The following is a 14614-nucleotide window of genomic DNA, read 5'->3' as shown; positions in this document are numbered from 1 at the left end:
ATATACAAAAACTTTTTCTAATCAGTCAGGATACAAAATGGTGCATTATATTAGAATACAAACTCCAGAAGATTAAGACTTGAATCTTAGCCAAACTTTTTATCTTCACTTGACAAAGCTCTGATTATGATAGTTATGTGATTAGTAGCCCAGAACCTGAGGGTCTATCTGGATTACCATAAAACAAATTCAATCGGGGAGCCCACTTTATACACTTATTCTTGTCTCATATTCCCAACAAGGATTTTCATTGGGAATATCTGAATTTGGCTCATATTTAGGATTTCATCCTAAAAAAAAAAGGAAGAAGAAGAAGAAAGAAGAGGAGGAGAAAGACGAGGAGGAGGAGGAGGAAGACGAGGAGGAGGAGGAATAGAGGAAGGAAGGAAGGAAGGAAGGAAGGAAGGAAGGAAGGAAGGAAGGAAGGAAGGAAGGAAGGAAGGAAGGAAGGAAGGAAGGAAGGAAGGAAGGAAGGAAGGAAGGAAAAGAGAGAGAAAGAAAGAGAGAGAGGGAGGAGAGGGAAAGGGACAAGAACTCATACCTGAGTTCATAAATAGTCAGGACAAGTCTTCTTCCTTCTTCACTTCCATCTTACCTAGGAGCCTGTCTAGTCTTCCATATAATAGTACTCCCTCCATATTGTAGCACTACTTATCTGGATCCTCTAACAGAGAGAAAGAACTTGAAGTTGTTAAAGATGGGTCAAGCAACTCATGTCCCTTTCAACAAGCTCCAACTCTTTCTGAGACCTTTATAGCTTTGCAGAGAAATATTACCACCTTGGATTTAAGAGCAGCCTGGAAGGAGATACTTGGGGAATCTCCTGAGATCATAGGAGTCCAGTAATTTGCACGCACCTGTAATTTGGGCAGTCACACTCACTCTAGGATTTATCCCTCTCTCTCTCTCTCTCTCCCTCTCTCTCTCTCTTTCTTCTTCTTCTTCTTCTTCTTCTTCTTCTTCTTCTTCTTCTTCTTCTTCTTCTTCTTCTTCTTCTTCTTCTTCTTCTTCTTCTTCTTCTTCTTCTTCTTCTTCTTCTTCTTCTTCTTCTTCTTCTTCTTCTTCTTCTTCTTCTTCTTCTTTTTTCACTTAAATGTACAAAACCCCAAACCTACCAACCTTTGAGTTTCCCTTGCTAAGGAGGAGTATTCAGTTTTGTTGGAAAATCAGCACCTTTCCTTGGACCTACACGTATCATGTATTTCTCAATGGAAGGTGACTTACTCTTCCCATTGTGGTTTTGTTCCTTGCTGCCCTTGGTCCAAGACCTCCCTATTGCTCTGCTGCTATCTTTGTTGTCTTCTTTGGGGCCACGTGGTTCACTAGAAAAAAAGGTTTCCTGAAGAGCCATATAAATAGGTAAGTCTCTTCTGCAGGGAACCAAAGTTGGGTGTCTCTGTTGGCTCTCCTCTTTATTCCTTTGACTTTAGTTCACTTCTTCCTATATCTGTCTGACCTTCCTGTTCTTCTTTTTTATTTTATTTTAGGAGTCACTCAGCCCTGAGTGACTTGCCCAGAGTCACACAGTAAGTGCTGAATTTGAACTTGGGTCCTGCTGACTCCAGGGCTGGTACTCTTTCTATTCTTTCTATTGGGCCACCTAGCAGTCCCTAACTTGCTCTTCTTTTTAAAAAAATAATTTCATTACACATGTTTGACATAATGGAAAAATTTGCTCTCTAGGGGAGGGGGTTGGGGAAGGAAGGGAGAAAAAAATTGGAGCACAAAGTTTTACAAGAGTGAATGTAGAAAACTATGCATAGGTTTAGAAAATAAAAGGCTCTAAAAAAATGAATAATTCCAGTGGGAGGGCCCAGATATATGATCTTATATTGAGTCTATCAATAATCCTCAACATAGTGTTAAAGGGCAAGGGAAGAACAAGTGAGTTCACATGCTATTAAAACGGTAACTTTGGAAAAGAATTTTAGATAGAAGAGGAAAAACAAGAGGGATTCAGAAGGGCCTTTCAGATTTGTCCTGAGGATACCTTTTAGAGGAAAGCACCTAATCAGTGTTTTCTGATAAATAGATCGCTAGACTTAGTCAGTAAAAAGGGCACTAAACTTGGTTTTGGCTCCAAATCCACTGTGGGCTTGCTATGTGATCTTGCCATGTTCCCCATGGTCTCTGGGCTTTAGTTTCCATATGCAGAGTGAGGAAGTTGGATTCCATGGTCTTCAGGTGCCCCCTCAGGTGTGATAGTCTATGATTTGCTAATTTGATGAAGATATTCTCTCCTAAACAAAGCCTTGGGCTCTCTGCAAGGAAACAATGCTCTCTACACACAGAGTGGTATAACAAAGGACACTGGATTTGAAGTCAGATAATCTGGGTGTGAATGTAATATGGAAAGTTCTGTTTCCCACCTGTGGGAGACCAAGTATTTTCATCTCTTTGAGTCTTGGCTCTCAGCCCCACTATTAACTGGCTGGGTGACCTTCTTACTTTCCCTCTCTGGGCCTCAGTTTCCTATTCTGTAAAATGAGGAGATGTTGGGCTTGAGGGTCTCTCAGGGTCCTTAATCATCCCTGTCTGTGTTCCTTCCCTGGCCCAGCCATTCACAAAAAGGATTATCCTAGCCTCTTATAGGAAAATAACAAGGACATTAAAGAAAGAGGAAGAGGCGGTCTTTCTTTCCTCGTTTCCCCTCAACTTTTGCCTAATCTCCTAAACTTGGGCTGAGTGGAGCAGAGAGAGCAGGCTCCAGCTGAGCTGGTCCCTCAGCAATGCACACCTCCTTGTTGGACATTCATTATCAGGCCTCATGTTTGCCTTTTATCTACAAGTCCTCTTCAGTGTTCAGCCTAAACTACACGGACACCTTGGGGACCGACATTTCCTCATTCATGCCTTACCTTAAACAGCATATGCTCACACATCAAAGGCGAGGAGCTGCCTTTGATGTTACAAAATGAAAAACGCCTCCTGATTTGCCAAGACCCGGGGAACTTCCAGTTTTCTCTATTTCCCTTAAAGGGAAAACACACAGGCACATGCCAGAGCTCAGCCCACAGAGGTGGGAATGTCTCTGCCATGTTTACCAAAGAGAGGGGAGGGTTTTCTTGCTACGAAAAGCTGCCACAGAAGGCCCGTGATGTCCTCTGCCCACCCTCTGGACCACCAACGCCGAAGATGGTTTATCTGTCTGGCAGAGGCTGGTGAGGAGGCCGTGCAACTCCAGTGGGCACTTGGATCATGGAAATGAGAATGTCAAAGGATGGCCCAGTCTAGCCCTCCCGCCTGCCCGTATTACAGAGAAATAAAGTGAGAAGTCCAAGCTCCCATGGGGACAAGTAGCAGTTCAAAAATGTATTCATTAAGCACTGGGGACCCAGAGAAAGATAAATAGAGGTCCTGCTTTCAAGGAGTTGGCAATCTAATGGGAGAGGCAACATGCAAACAACTATGTACAAATAACATATATACAGAACAAATTGGAAATAATCAAGGGAGGAAAGGAACTAATGGGAAGGAAGATCGAGAAAGGAAATGCAATTCTAACTGGAACTTGAAGGAGGTTGGGGAAGACAGAAGGCAGAGATGAAAGGAGGATATTCAAGGAATGGGGGACAGCCATTGAACTGGGAGATGGGTATCCTGGGAAGAACAGCAAGGGCAGCATCCCTGGGTCTCAGAGGTGTGGTGGAGAGTAAGCAGAGGCAGGTGGTGAGGGATGCGAATGAATGCAGCAGCCTTGGTTCGGGCCTCACTCCCTTATGAAGCCATCCTACCTCACCTTGGATTTCCCTGAGCTCCCACAATGCTCACTGTCTGTCCTGAAATGCTTTCTCAGAAGGCACCCAATGTCCCAAGTCTTTCACATTCGTTACCGGAAACAAGTCTTATTTATTCATGTCATTATCCCTTGTGGGACCTCCCCTACACTAGTTAGTCAAGGAAGGTTGATTAGTAGTAAGAATAGCCCACACTTCCATAGAACTTAGTTGAGGAAGCACTTTTCATTCAGTGACCCTGTAAAGTAAAGCATACTTTTATCAATACCAAATCATACTTTTTTTTCATACCAAATACTATTATCCCCACTTTATAGATCAAACAATTGAGACCCGGAGGAGCTGAAGTGGATTACCAAATCATAAAGCCACAAAATGATAAGACCAGAATTTGAACTGAAGTCTTCTGACACCAAGATTAAAGCTCAAAAAAGCACAACCATTGTGGTCAAATTGCCCCTTAAATTGTTGAATTCATTTTGTTTTCCTAACAGTCCATAAACTCATTAGTGGCAAAGGCAGTGTCACACTTGTTTCCTCCACAGTCCAATTCTCAATGTGTCCTGTATCCATTAGAGCCAGGACTGATGTCTGCTGTCTCCTTCCAGCCCCTTCCCATTACACACACACACACACACACACACACACACACACACACACACACACGCCCTCTGGCCCCGCTCCACACTATAGCCTGTATAGGATGAGGCACATGCACAAGGAACAGGAAGAGAATAAGACATGATAGAGTAAAATGTAAGTTGAAATGAGGTAATTCAGGTCAATTCCAATAGTCTTGGGATGGAAAGAGCCATCTGCATCCAGAGAGAGAGCTATAGGGGCTGAATGGGGATCAAAGCAGAGTATTTTCACCTTTGTTATTGCTGTTGTTGCTTGTTTTTTTCTTTCTCATTTTTTCCCTTTTTGATCTGATTTTCCGTACAGAATGATAAATGTGGAAATTTGTTTAGAATTGCACATATTTAACCTATATTGAATTACTTGCTGTCTAGGGGAGAGAGAAAGGAAAAAGAAAGGGAGTAAAATATAGAATACAAAGTTTTACAAGGATGAATCTTGGAAATTATCTTTGCATGTATTTTGAAAGATAAAAAAGTTATATATTAAAAAAAGCATAGGTTGGAAGTAAATGTTATCTAGCAGTAAGGCTATGCAATATGCAAGCTATTGCAGTAGGCTGCTAGTAGGTTTGCCTCAAGCATCAACTCACTCCATCTTCCATTCAGCCATTAAAGTGATTTTCCTAAAGTACAGGTCCCATCAATACACTCCAGTGGAGCCCTATCGCTTCCAGGATCAACTACACAATGCTCTGTTTGACACTAGGCCCTTCATAACCTGGTCTCCTTCTACCTTTCCAGGATTCTTACACCTTACTTCCAAACACGTATTCTTTGATTCAGTGACAGTGGCCTCCTAATTGTTCTACAAATGAGAAGGAAATCTACCTCTGTCATTGTTTAGAAAAAAAGAATAATAGAAAAATGATGAATGACTGTTATTTTGAGTATTATAAATACTCAGATCAACTACCTAAAAATATAGACCTATATTCATAGATAGATATACCTATATATCTATATCTATATAATCCTGGGTCAATATCTCTGTGGCTTTCTCTAGTGAGGGTTGGGGAGAGAAGGAAAGCAAAAAACAGTTTGGAACTTAAAATGTAACCAAAAAAAATGTTTACTAAATGATTAAAAGCTATGGGTAGTCAGAAAGATGAGAAATCATAGACATAATCTCTGTTCTGAATTTAGAATCTTGCAGTGAGTCAGAAGACTTAGATCATGGATTATAGGATTTAGAATTTAAATGAATCCTCAGAATCACCTAATCTGACCCCTCCTCATTTTGAAGACTGGAAAATGAGGTCCAGAGATAAGGATTGATTGATTAGCCAAACTCACATAGTAATAATAACAGAACCAGCATTCAGATTCAGTAGTCCCTAACTCTAAATCCAGAGCTCTACCCAGTATGTTGTATGTATGTAAAAGATTCAAAATTTAACTCCAGAACAAAAGTTTATATGGGCAAGAACCCATTTTAATTTTTTTTTGTTTTTTTCTCTTTTTTCTCTATTCCTCTTTCCTCCATCAACCCCTCTTTATCTCTGTTTTCTCTGTTTCTGTGTGTCTCATCTTTTTCTCTGTCTCTGTCTTGCTATCTTTTTGTCTTTCTGTCTCTCTGTCTGTCTCTGTGTCTCTCTCTCTCTCCCCTCATGCTCCCTCTCGTCTCTCTCTCTCTCTTGACTCTGTCTGTCTCTCTCTGTCTCTCTCTCTGTCTCTCTCTCTGTCTCTCTTTCCTCTCTCTCTCTCTCTCTCTCTCTCTCTCTCTCTCTCTCTCTCTCTCTCTCTCTGACTCTGTCTCTCTGTCTGTCTCTCTCTCTCTCTCTTTCCCCTCTGTCTCTCCTCTTCTCTCTCTCTCTGACTCTGTCTCTCTCTTTCTCTTTCTCTCTCTCTCTGTCTCTCTCCCTCTATCTCTATCTTTCTCTCTCTCTGTCTCTTTCTCTTTCTCATCTTTCTCTCCTACCCTCATCCATCCCCTGCCCATCTTGCCTCTGCCTTTAGCTCATAGGCTATCCTTGGCCTTGCCTTTTCCATCTCTAAACCTCAGTTTCTTTATCTGTCACATAAGGATAATCATATCTGGCCCGCCAACTTCACAGGACTGTTGTGAGGATCAAATGAGAAAATGCTTAGGGAAGTAAAAAGCTCTTATGCAAATGTTAGGGATTATGATTATTATTATGAGATGGCACCAGCTGGCTCTGGCGTACTGCTGGCAGCCTGGGGCCAGCTCCCCTCCCCCAGCCTCTTCTTCCTCCACCCCCTGAGGAGAGTTTCAGGGCACCACCTGACTGTCACTGCCACCCAGGGCCAGCAAACTAGCCTTAGCCCTTGATAATTCCAGTCAGAGGAATAACAGGCCCCCCCTGAGCTGAGGCCTTTGATCTGCCCAGCCTCAGACTGGACTGATTTACCAACAGAGAATGGATGGGAAATTTCAGAGCTGGGCCCTCCCTCCATCTCCAGCCAGGACCAGAACATCCACCTAGGAAAGAGCAGCTTCCTGTTCTCCTTAAAGAGACACTATGGAGCCGCTCCACAGGAGGGAGGGGAAAACTTTCCAGATGCTTAAGTGCTCCTGGGGCTGCCTGAACCAGACCAGCAGCTCCTGGACACCCTCCTCCCTGCTGTAGAGTGTAAAAATCATGGCAATTTTTGAGTTAGAAAAGAATTTTGAAATCGTCTAAGCCAGGGTTCTGAAACCATTTTTTGTTCACTCTTCATTGTGAAAAGTCGCAACTGTCCTGGATGCTTACATTGGTAACCCTCAGAGAATTGAGAGACTTGTATGTACAAAGTTTCCTTTCAACAGGCATTTCTGTTCAGTTCAAGATCATATGTCTTTGGAAGAATAAGTCTGTGTGTGTGTGTGTGTATGTATGTGTGTGTGTGTAAGTAAAATGCAAATAGTATTTATTTTTTTCAAGTACATTTATGCTAGACAAGCAAATTTATTTTAAGCAAAATTATTTAGGAGTTGTCTTTTATCTGCAGTAACATGATAGCTAAACTGCCATGACATAATCAGCAAAATTCGTGTACTATCATATGCTTTTTGAGAACTATTGCTCTGGTCCAATTCCCTCATTTTACAGATAAATAAACTGCGACCCAGAAAGGGAGGTAACTTGCTCAGTCCTACAGCCGGTTAGTGGCAGCAGAACCAGGACAAAAATGCACATCTCCTGCCTTCCAACCCGGGATTTTTTCCAATGCACGGAGAAGTTCTCATGGCTCTCTGGTAGACTGCGGCCCTGCTAAACACAAAGGAATGAACAAAGTGAACCCTTCTCAGGCCCTCAGAGCCCCAGGATTAGATCCATAGCCACCAGATGTAGTTCTGTTTTGCCCTATGCTCTTTTATCCTGGGATAAGGAAGGCACCAGGATATGCTGGGAAGGCTGTTAGGAAGTAGACTTAAATTCAAATCCCAGCTTTTCCAAGGACTATCTTTGTGACCATATCCTTCATGAGCCTCCTTTTTCTCATCTATAAATTAAAGATAACACTTTCTTCATCTATAAAATAACACTTGCACTAATCCCTGGATATTTGTGAATGAAGAATATTAAACACTGTAAAGGGCTGAACATGTGGTTTGTTGCTGTTTCCATCACTGCTGATTGAGAAGAAGACAGCAGAGAGGAATCAAAATCTCTGAGATCTGGTCCCAGCTCTGCCACTAACATGACTTCTGTAAGTCACCTCAACATTTGACCTTGATTTCCTCATCTTGTTGTTATGAGATTAAAGGACATTATATGCATCCGCATGTTTTGAAACTATAAAAGGACTTTACAAAGCAAGGAAGTTTCCTTTACCTCCCCTAAGGTAAAATAGAAGAAATTCCATGGAGTTTCTGTTTGTCTACAAACTTTCCTGATGCAGAGAGAAGAATGAATTAGAGATACTTACACCCAAGGGTATGCTGGTAAATGTTTAATAACCAGTTTTCTTAGTGGGGAGTACATATACACTTTTAAGTTTAAGCTGAATTATCGACATTTTCTCCATCACTTTCTTGAGTCTAGACAATCCACAAAACAATAAATCAAGCCTTGATTTATATCTGAATTCTTCTGAGGCGTAAATGCTTACATGGAACATTTAACAATTGGCCGCTAAGAGCTGGCTCTAGCATACTTACATTCTGTTCTGTGTAACCCTGCGCAAATCACTTAACCCTGTTGCCTCAGTTGCTTGGCTTTTCTTGAATTTCTTGAACTGGAGAAGGAAATGGCAAAGCACGGCAGTATCTTTGCCATGAAAACCCCAACTGAGATCACGAAGAGTCAGACACAACTGAAAAAAATGACTGAATATTGTGGCTGTCAAGTGACCAAAGATCCATTGAAAGGACATATAAAGCATCATGATCCATTCAAAAAGGTGATAGATTTAGTATCAGAGGCTCTGGATTCTAATTCATGGCTGTGCTGTTTCTAACATGGTCTCAGTTTCCTCATCTTGTAAAATTGAGGGCATTTGACCAGATAGCCTCTAATATTCTAAATCTATGATACATTCCAAAGTTTTCCCCTTTTTATATTCTTTGTCATAATTATTTTATTTTATGGATTTGCTGTTTTGGAAACATAATTTTTAATTGATCTTTAATATTCACAGTGGACATTTTCACAGAATAAATAGTAAGGCAGATCCAGACAAAGGAGTATGAAAAAGATAAGTCTCCAGTGAATAGTCTTCACCTTCATCCCTCCTAACGCAAGATGTTCAAGCTCCCTCAAAACCTTCTCTAGGGCAGCTGTGTTCTTACACATCCCAGGCAATGCCTTCTTTTGTCTCCTCACCTACATATTAGTAAACAAAGGCACATCAGGTTACCTGTGTGGTCCAGCTGCCCTTAGTGACTATAATATTATGGGTCAGCAGGCACATATGTAACTATATCTTGCCCAGATTTTCACCATTATGAGAGACTGGTAATTGATTGATAGGTACTTTGAAGCCCAAGTATCTGAGCATAGTCCTATGCCGTTGTTACCATACAATGGCAGATTAGGAAAGAAAGGGTGTAGAAACAGCCAAGTTCCTACACCATCATATAATCGCCTAATTTTCTTCTTTTCTAACGGGCATGGGACAAGGAGGCAGAAATCTGAAGGGCAACACTGATCCAGATTAGACCAAAGGAAGAACTACCTGCCGGGGATCGGGGAGGAGGATAAATAACCTGAAGAGTAGTCTGATGCTTGCTATGAGGTAGCAGGCTTTCAGTTTGGACTGAGTGAGAATTGAAATGAATTAAGTCGATCTTTCTTTTCTCACCTTCTTCATCATTCTTTTCTCTCTTGGAGGTGAGGAGGAAGGAATGGGATAGTGGAATGATTTTCCCCAGAGAACAACTGAACATTTCGTGAGGGTTTTTTCCAGGGAGGGAAAAGAACAATGGTTGCCAGAGTTCCACTTAGACCCTCTGACCAGTGTGACTTGGGCTCTAGTCTAGGGATATACTGGCTAGCATAAGGAACACAGTACAATCTACTTTCCCTGGTCTTTTCAGTTCTCTGTTCAATGTCTTCCTATTCGTTACCACATAAAATTCACACATCCCAACTGAGAACACAAAACCCCTTCCACAATCAGTTTCCATCCTATCCATTCAGTCTTATCACTCAATATTTCCCAGCACATGGCATTCACTATATCAAACTCATTATTCATCATCCCTTAATAGAATCACAGGACTTCACTACCAGAAGGTAACTCAATGGGTATCTAGTCTAACCTAGTCTTAAAAAAAAGAATTCCCTCTAGAACATTCCTAACTAATAGTCATGTGGCCTTTTTATGAGAAAAGCCGTTACCTGGAGAGGGAGTCAGTCCATTTCCCTTCTGAATAGTAATTAGATTATAATCTAATTAGATTGTCTTTGAGGGCAGGGGCTCTCTTTTATAGAGCCCCCCTTTTGGGGGGATTTCCACTCCTTAGAACAATGTCTGATATATAATAAGTATTTAATAAATGTTTATTGATTGATGATTATGATCAGGCAGCTAGTTGACATAGTAGATTAATTGCTAGAATTAGAACCAGGAAGATGCACTTAAATCCTGCCTCAGATGCTTAACTAGCTGTGGGACTCCAAGTCACTTAACTTCTGTTTGCCTCATTTTCTTCATGTGCAATAATAATAGTACCTGCTTCTTAGGGTGGATACAAGGGTCAAGTGAGATAGAAATATTAACAGCTTTGTATTTTCTTGCTACATAAATGTATATATACTAAGTGCTATTATGAAATAGAATGTGCTCTGCCTTTCCTCGCCCTGTCCGAAATGTCGTTTTCCATTCCTCTTCTCCTGAATCCTAGCCATAGTTCAAGGACCGAAAGATTCAACTTTTCCAGGAACCTTCCTTGACCAATTGGCCCTGGTCTGGCCCAGAGTGATTGTTCATTCTCTCAACTTTCATCATGTTCACTATCTGTATCACTAACCGCACGTTTAGTATAAAGCCTATTGGGCTACCCAGGTTCCCTGGGGAAAGAGTCTGTGAACCCCGGGGTCTGGCACAGGCCTAGCCACAGGCACAAGGGACGCACCTGTTCTTGGTGGCCCTCCTCTCCTCCGCCTACTGCTGCCCCAAAGAGACATGTCTAACCCAAGGTCCATCTCCTTCCGGCGGGGGGACAGGTTCACGCCAGATGCTCGGTACATTCTTCATCAATTTCTTATTTCATAAAAATCAATTTCTGTTGCATTTTTGCACTGTACATAAAAGACTGTGGCATCAATTAGCCTTCATTCTCTCTCTCTCTCTCTCTCTTTTTTTTTCTTCGTTGTCGTCTTTTTTGGAAACCTCTTTGTAGGGAAAAATCTCATATTTCAGCAATTTGCATTATCCACACAATCTGCTTTGAAGTTCTAAGTTATGGTAAGAAAAGGATCCACTTATCTGCCCATAAAAAATGTTCAAAGCTTATAAATTCCCTGAAACAGATGTACATTATCATTGGATTTGCCTTTCTTTTTGCTGGTGCATGGCTAATAGAGTTTCGGCTGCTCCTTCACACCCCCCTGGTTAGCATCTTTTCTCTCCAGAAGCCTGCGCCCCACCGGGCATGTGCACACTTCAAAGATCCCGGCCTGTCTATTAGAAACAAAGCACAAACTGGGAACATAGGGGCCCTTTTAAATTCCCCACATTTAAGTCAATATCGTTTCTCTCTCTTTTTTCTCCTCCTTTGGCTAGGGGACATAAGAAGTTTATTCCCTCCCCGCTTTGAGCTGCCAGCTTCCTTCACTGGCCTGTGCCAAGTCAGCAGCGGCCCGCTCCGCCAGGCAGAGAAACACAAAATCACCACCTCAGCCCGCCTCCCCCATTTGTTGTATGTCTTTCATATTTTCTTCTTAATTTCCCAGCTCAAGAAAACCCAGTTTGGGGGTTGTAAGGGGACAGACCAGTCCTGAATACGGGCAGATAAGTGGATTTCCAGGGCCCCATAGGACAGGAATGAAGCACAAATAAGCGCAGAGGCAAGCTATCCATGTAAATAAAAGCATGCCTTTCCTGCAGTACTTTACAGTTACAAAGGCTTTTCTCTCATTAACTCTTTGAAGCGGGTGGCGTAAATATGATTATGTCCATTTTATAGAAGAGAAAACTGAGGCTGAATGGTGAAATGATTTGTCCATGTTAGTAAGTGTTGGCAGCCTAGATTGGAACCCAGGGCTCTGAGAGAAAGGAGATCCAGAAAATGAGAATGATGAAGCTCTGGAAAGTCATTTTACTAAATGAGGCACTAAACATTTTAACTAAGAGGTCGGGGGAAGGAGGAAAATGGGGGTGGGTGAGAAGGGACAGGGAACACTGATGGCAAACTAGGGACTGGATCCAGAAACATTGTCAAGGTTTAGATAAGGAGCTCAGCCTTTCCCCAGAACACCAGGGTAGGAGGGAGGACTCCAGAGGACATCTAGACCAACCCTTCATGGGGCACCCATCCTCTCTGCAGTGGTCCTGACAAAGAGATGCAGCAGCTTGGTACCACTGAAAGAAGAAAAGGGTTTGCAATCAGAGGGCCTCAGTTCAAACCCTTACCTATATATTTACCCATTTCTACCCTCCTTACACCCTGGGTGACTTTGGGAAAATTCCAACCTCACTGTCCCCATAGGGTTTCCTCACCTATAAAATGAGGGCATTAGGTTAGATGACCTGAGAGGTCCCTTCCAACTCTTAGTTTGTGAGCTGAAGACTTTCTATCTCTCATCCTCATCTCAGGGTGATTCTGATATGGCTCCTTTAGGAATTTGGCATATTTTATCGTTTCTGCACCATATTTTAAGTCACTTTGGAGTCAAATGTGATAAGATCAGGTTGAGAATGAAGCAACCACCTCAAATGAGTTAATAAACTTACCATGATGTTCATTGGGTCTATAACTGGTGTACTTTTATAAAGCATTCTAAATAAAAAGCCAGTGTGACCCAGTGGATCAAGTGTTGGCTTTGGAGCCAGGAAGACCACAGTTCAAACATTACACTAACTAGCTGAAACTATGGCTAAGTGATATTTAATCTCAGACTATTCTCTGATATTTATCTGCAATAGGGGTTATTAGTTTGTGCTGATGAATGAAGTGGCCACACTGGGAGCTCCCCAAAACTACAAAGTCACAGATCACTTCTGTATTCACATTTTTTTAACTTCACAACAGAAAGTTTCAAACCAGATACCCACGTGACATGAGCTGTGAATTCCACCTAAACGTGAGGGGCATGAATGTGACTGGTCTCTAACCACTATCTGTTCCTGCATGGATGCCATGATTGGGGAGATAACAGCATCATAATGACCCAGCTGTTCTGGGGTGTCCCTATCACAAAGTAAGTGACTATTAAATACTTCCTTTTAATTTTTGTCTTTGTACCCCCTAAGCCTAGCACAGTGCCTGGTACCATGACACACGAGCTGTGAATTCTGCATAAACTTGAGGGGCATGAATGTGGCTGGGTCTCTAAACGTTATCACAGTATCACAATGACCCAGCTGTTCTGGGGTGTCCCTAGAACAGAATAAGTGACTAATAAATGTTTATTGAATGAAATTGAATAATACATGGAATTTTTCAATGGAACAGAAACTCTTGGAACTCAGGGATCCTTTCAATTTTTGTCTTTGTACCCCCTAAACCTAACACAGTGCCTTTTACATTTTTTTTTAAAATAAGATCAGAGTAGGGAGCTCCCTCTGAGATCCCACCAATGTGTATCATCAACTGCCCTGAAATGAGGAGTCTTATAAAGTTGTCTGTGCACTGAGAGGTTAAGTGATTTGTCCAGACTCACACAGCCACCACGGCAGAGAAGATGACCCAAGTCATCCAGCCTCCAAGCCCAGCTCTCAAGTCCTGATGCCAGGCTGAGTCTCCCACATGTGTGGCAAATAGAGAGAACATTTAATAAATGTTGGTGAAATTAAATCATGTTCATGACAGAGGGCCTTTTGTGAAGGTGATCTACATGTTAGGTACTGCCTTTTGTGCTTGGACCATGTCCCAAGTGCGAACAAATGGTTTCTCTGAAGACACAGGCCAAGGAGGCCCACGAGGAGCTGGTGATTATTTTCTGGAGTCTTCAGCTAGTTCTCCAGGGCTGAGTCTACATAGTTGGGATGTTAACAGGCTGAAGTAGCTCTGGATTTCTCAATCAGCAACTCAGCCCGTCCAACAAGGGAGCAGTGTTCAGGGCACATCGTGAGGCACTTGGCTGGTGACCAACACCCTCATGTCCCTTGCCTGGGCCCAGAGGCTGGGAATAGGCCTCTGACACAGGTCACAGAAACTAGTCCGAAGTCATTTTCCCCATGAAAAGCAGTATTTCATAATGAAAAGCACCCTAGATGCTCTGGAAAGTATGCCAGACTGAGAGTCGGGAGACATGGGCTGCTGGTCATTCATTGGATGATTCTCAGCAATTCATTCCTTGGTCGCCTCCTCAGGAAAATGGGGTGGCTGAAGGAGAAGGCCTCCAAGGCCTCTCCCAGCTCTAAACTCCGTGATCTTATAGAAACAGAATCTTAGTCCTTAAACAGACTTAGAACACTATGTCAAAAGCAGAAGGGACTTTTATAGCAAAGACCCTGGGATCAGGGGAGCCCAGGTAGCACAAGACAGCCTCCTCCCCCCCAACCTAAAAACTGTCAAGTCCTCAGCCACTCTGTCAATTCCTTGAGGGTTGGGACTCTTTTCTTCTAGTCCTCCAGTACTACCCCCTCACCCCTAGCATAAAGGCCTAGTACATGAGGCATTCATTT

Source organism: Sminthopsis crassicaudata, chromosome 2 (assembly GCF_048593235.1).
Source record: "Sminthopsis crassicaudata isolate SCR6 chromosome 2, ASM4859323v1, whole genome shotgun sequence".
NCBI lineage: Eukaryota > Metazoa > Chordata > Mammalia > Dasyuromorphia > Dasyuridae > Sminthopsis > Sminthopsis crassicaudata.
This window is presented reverse-complemented; position numbering follows the sequence as displayed.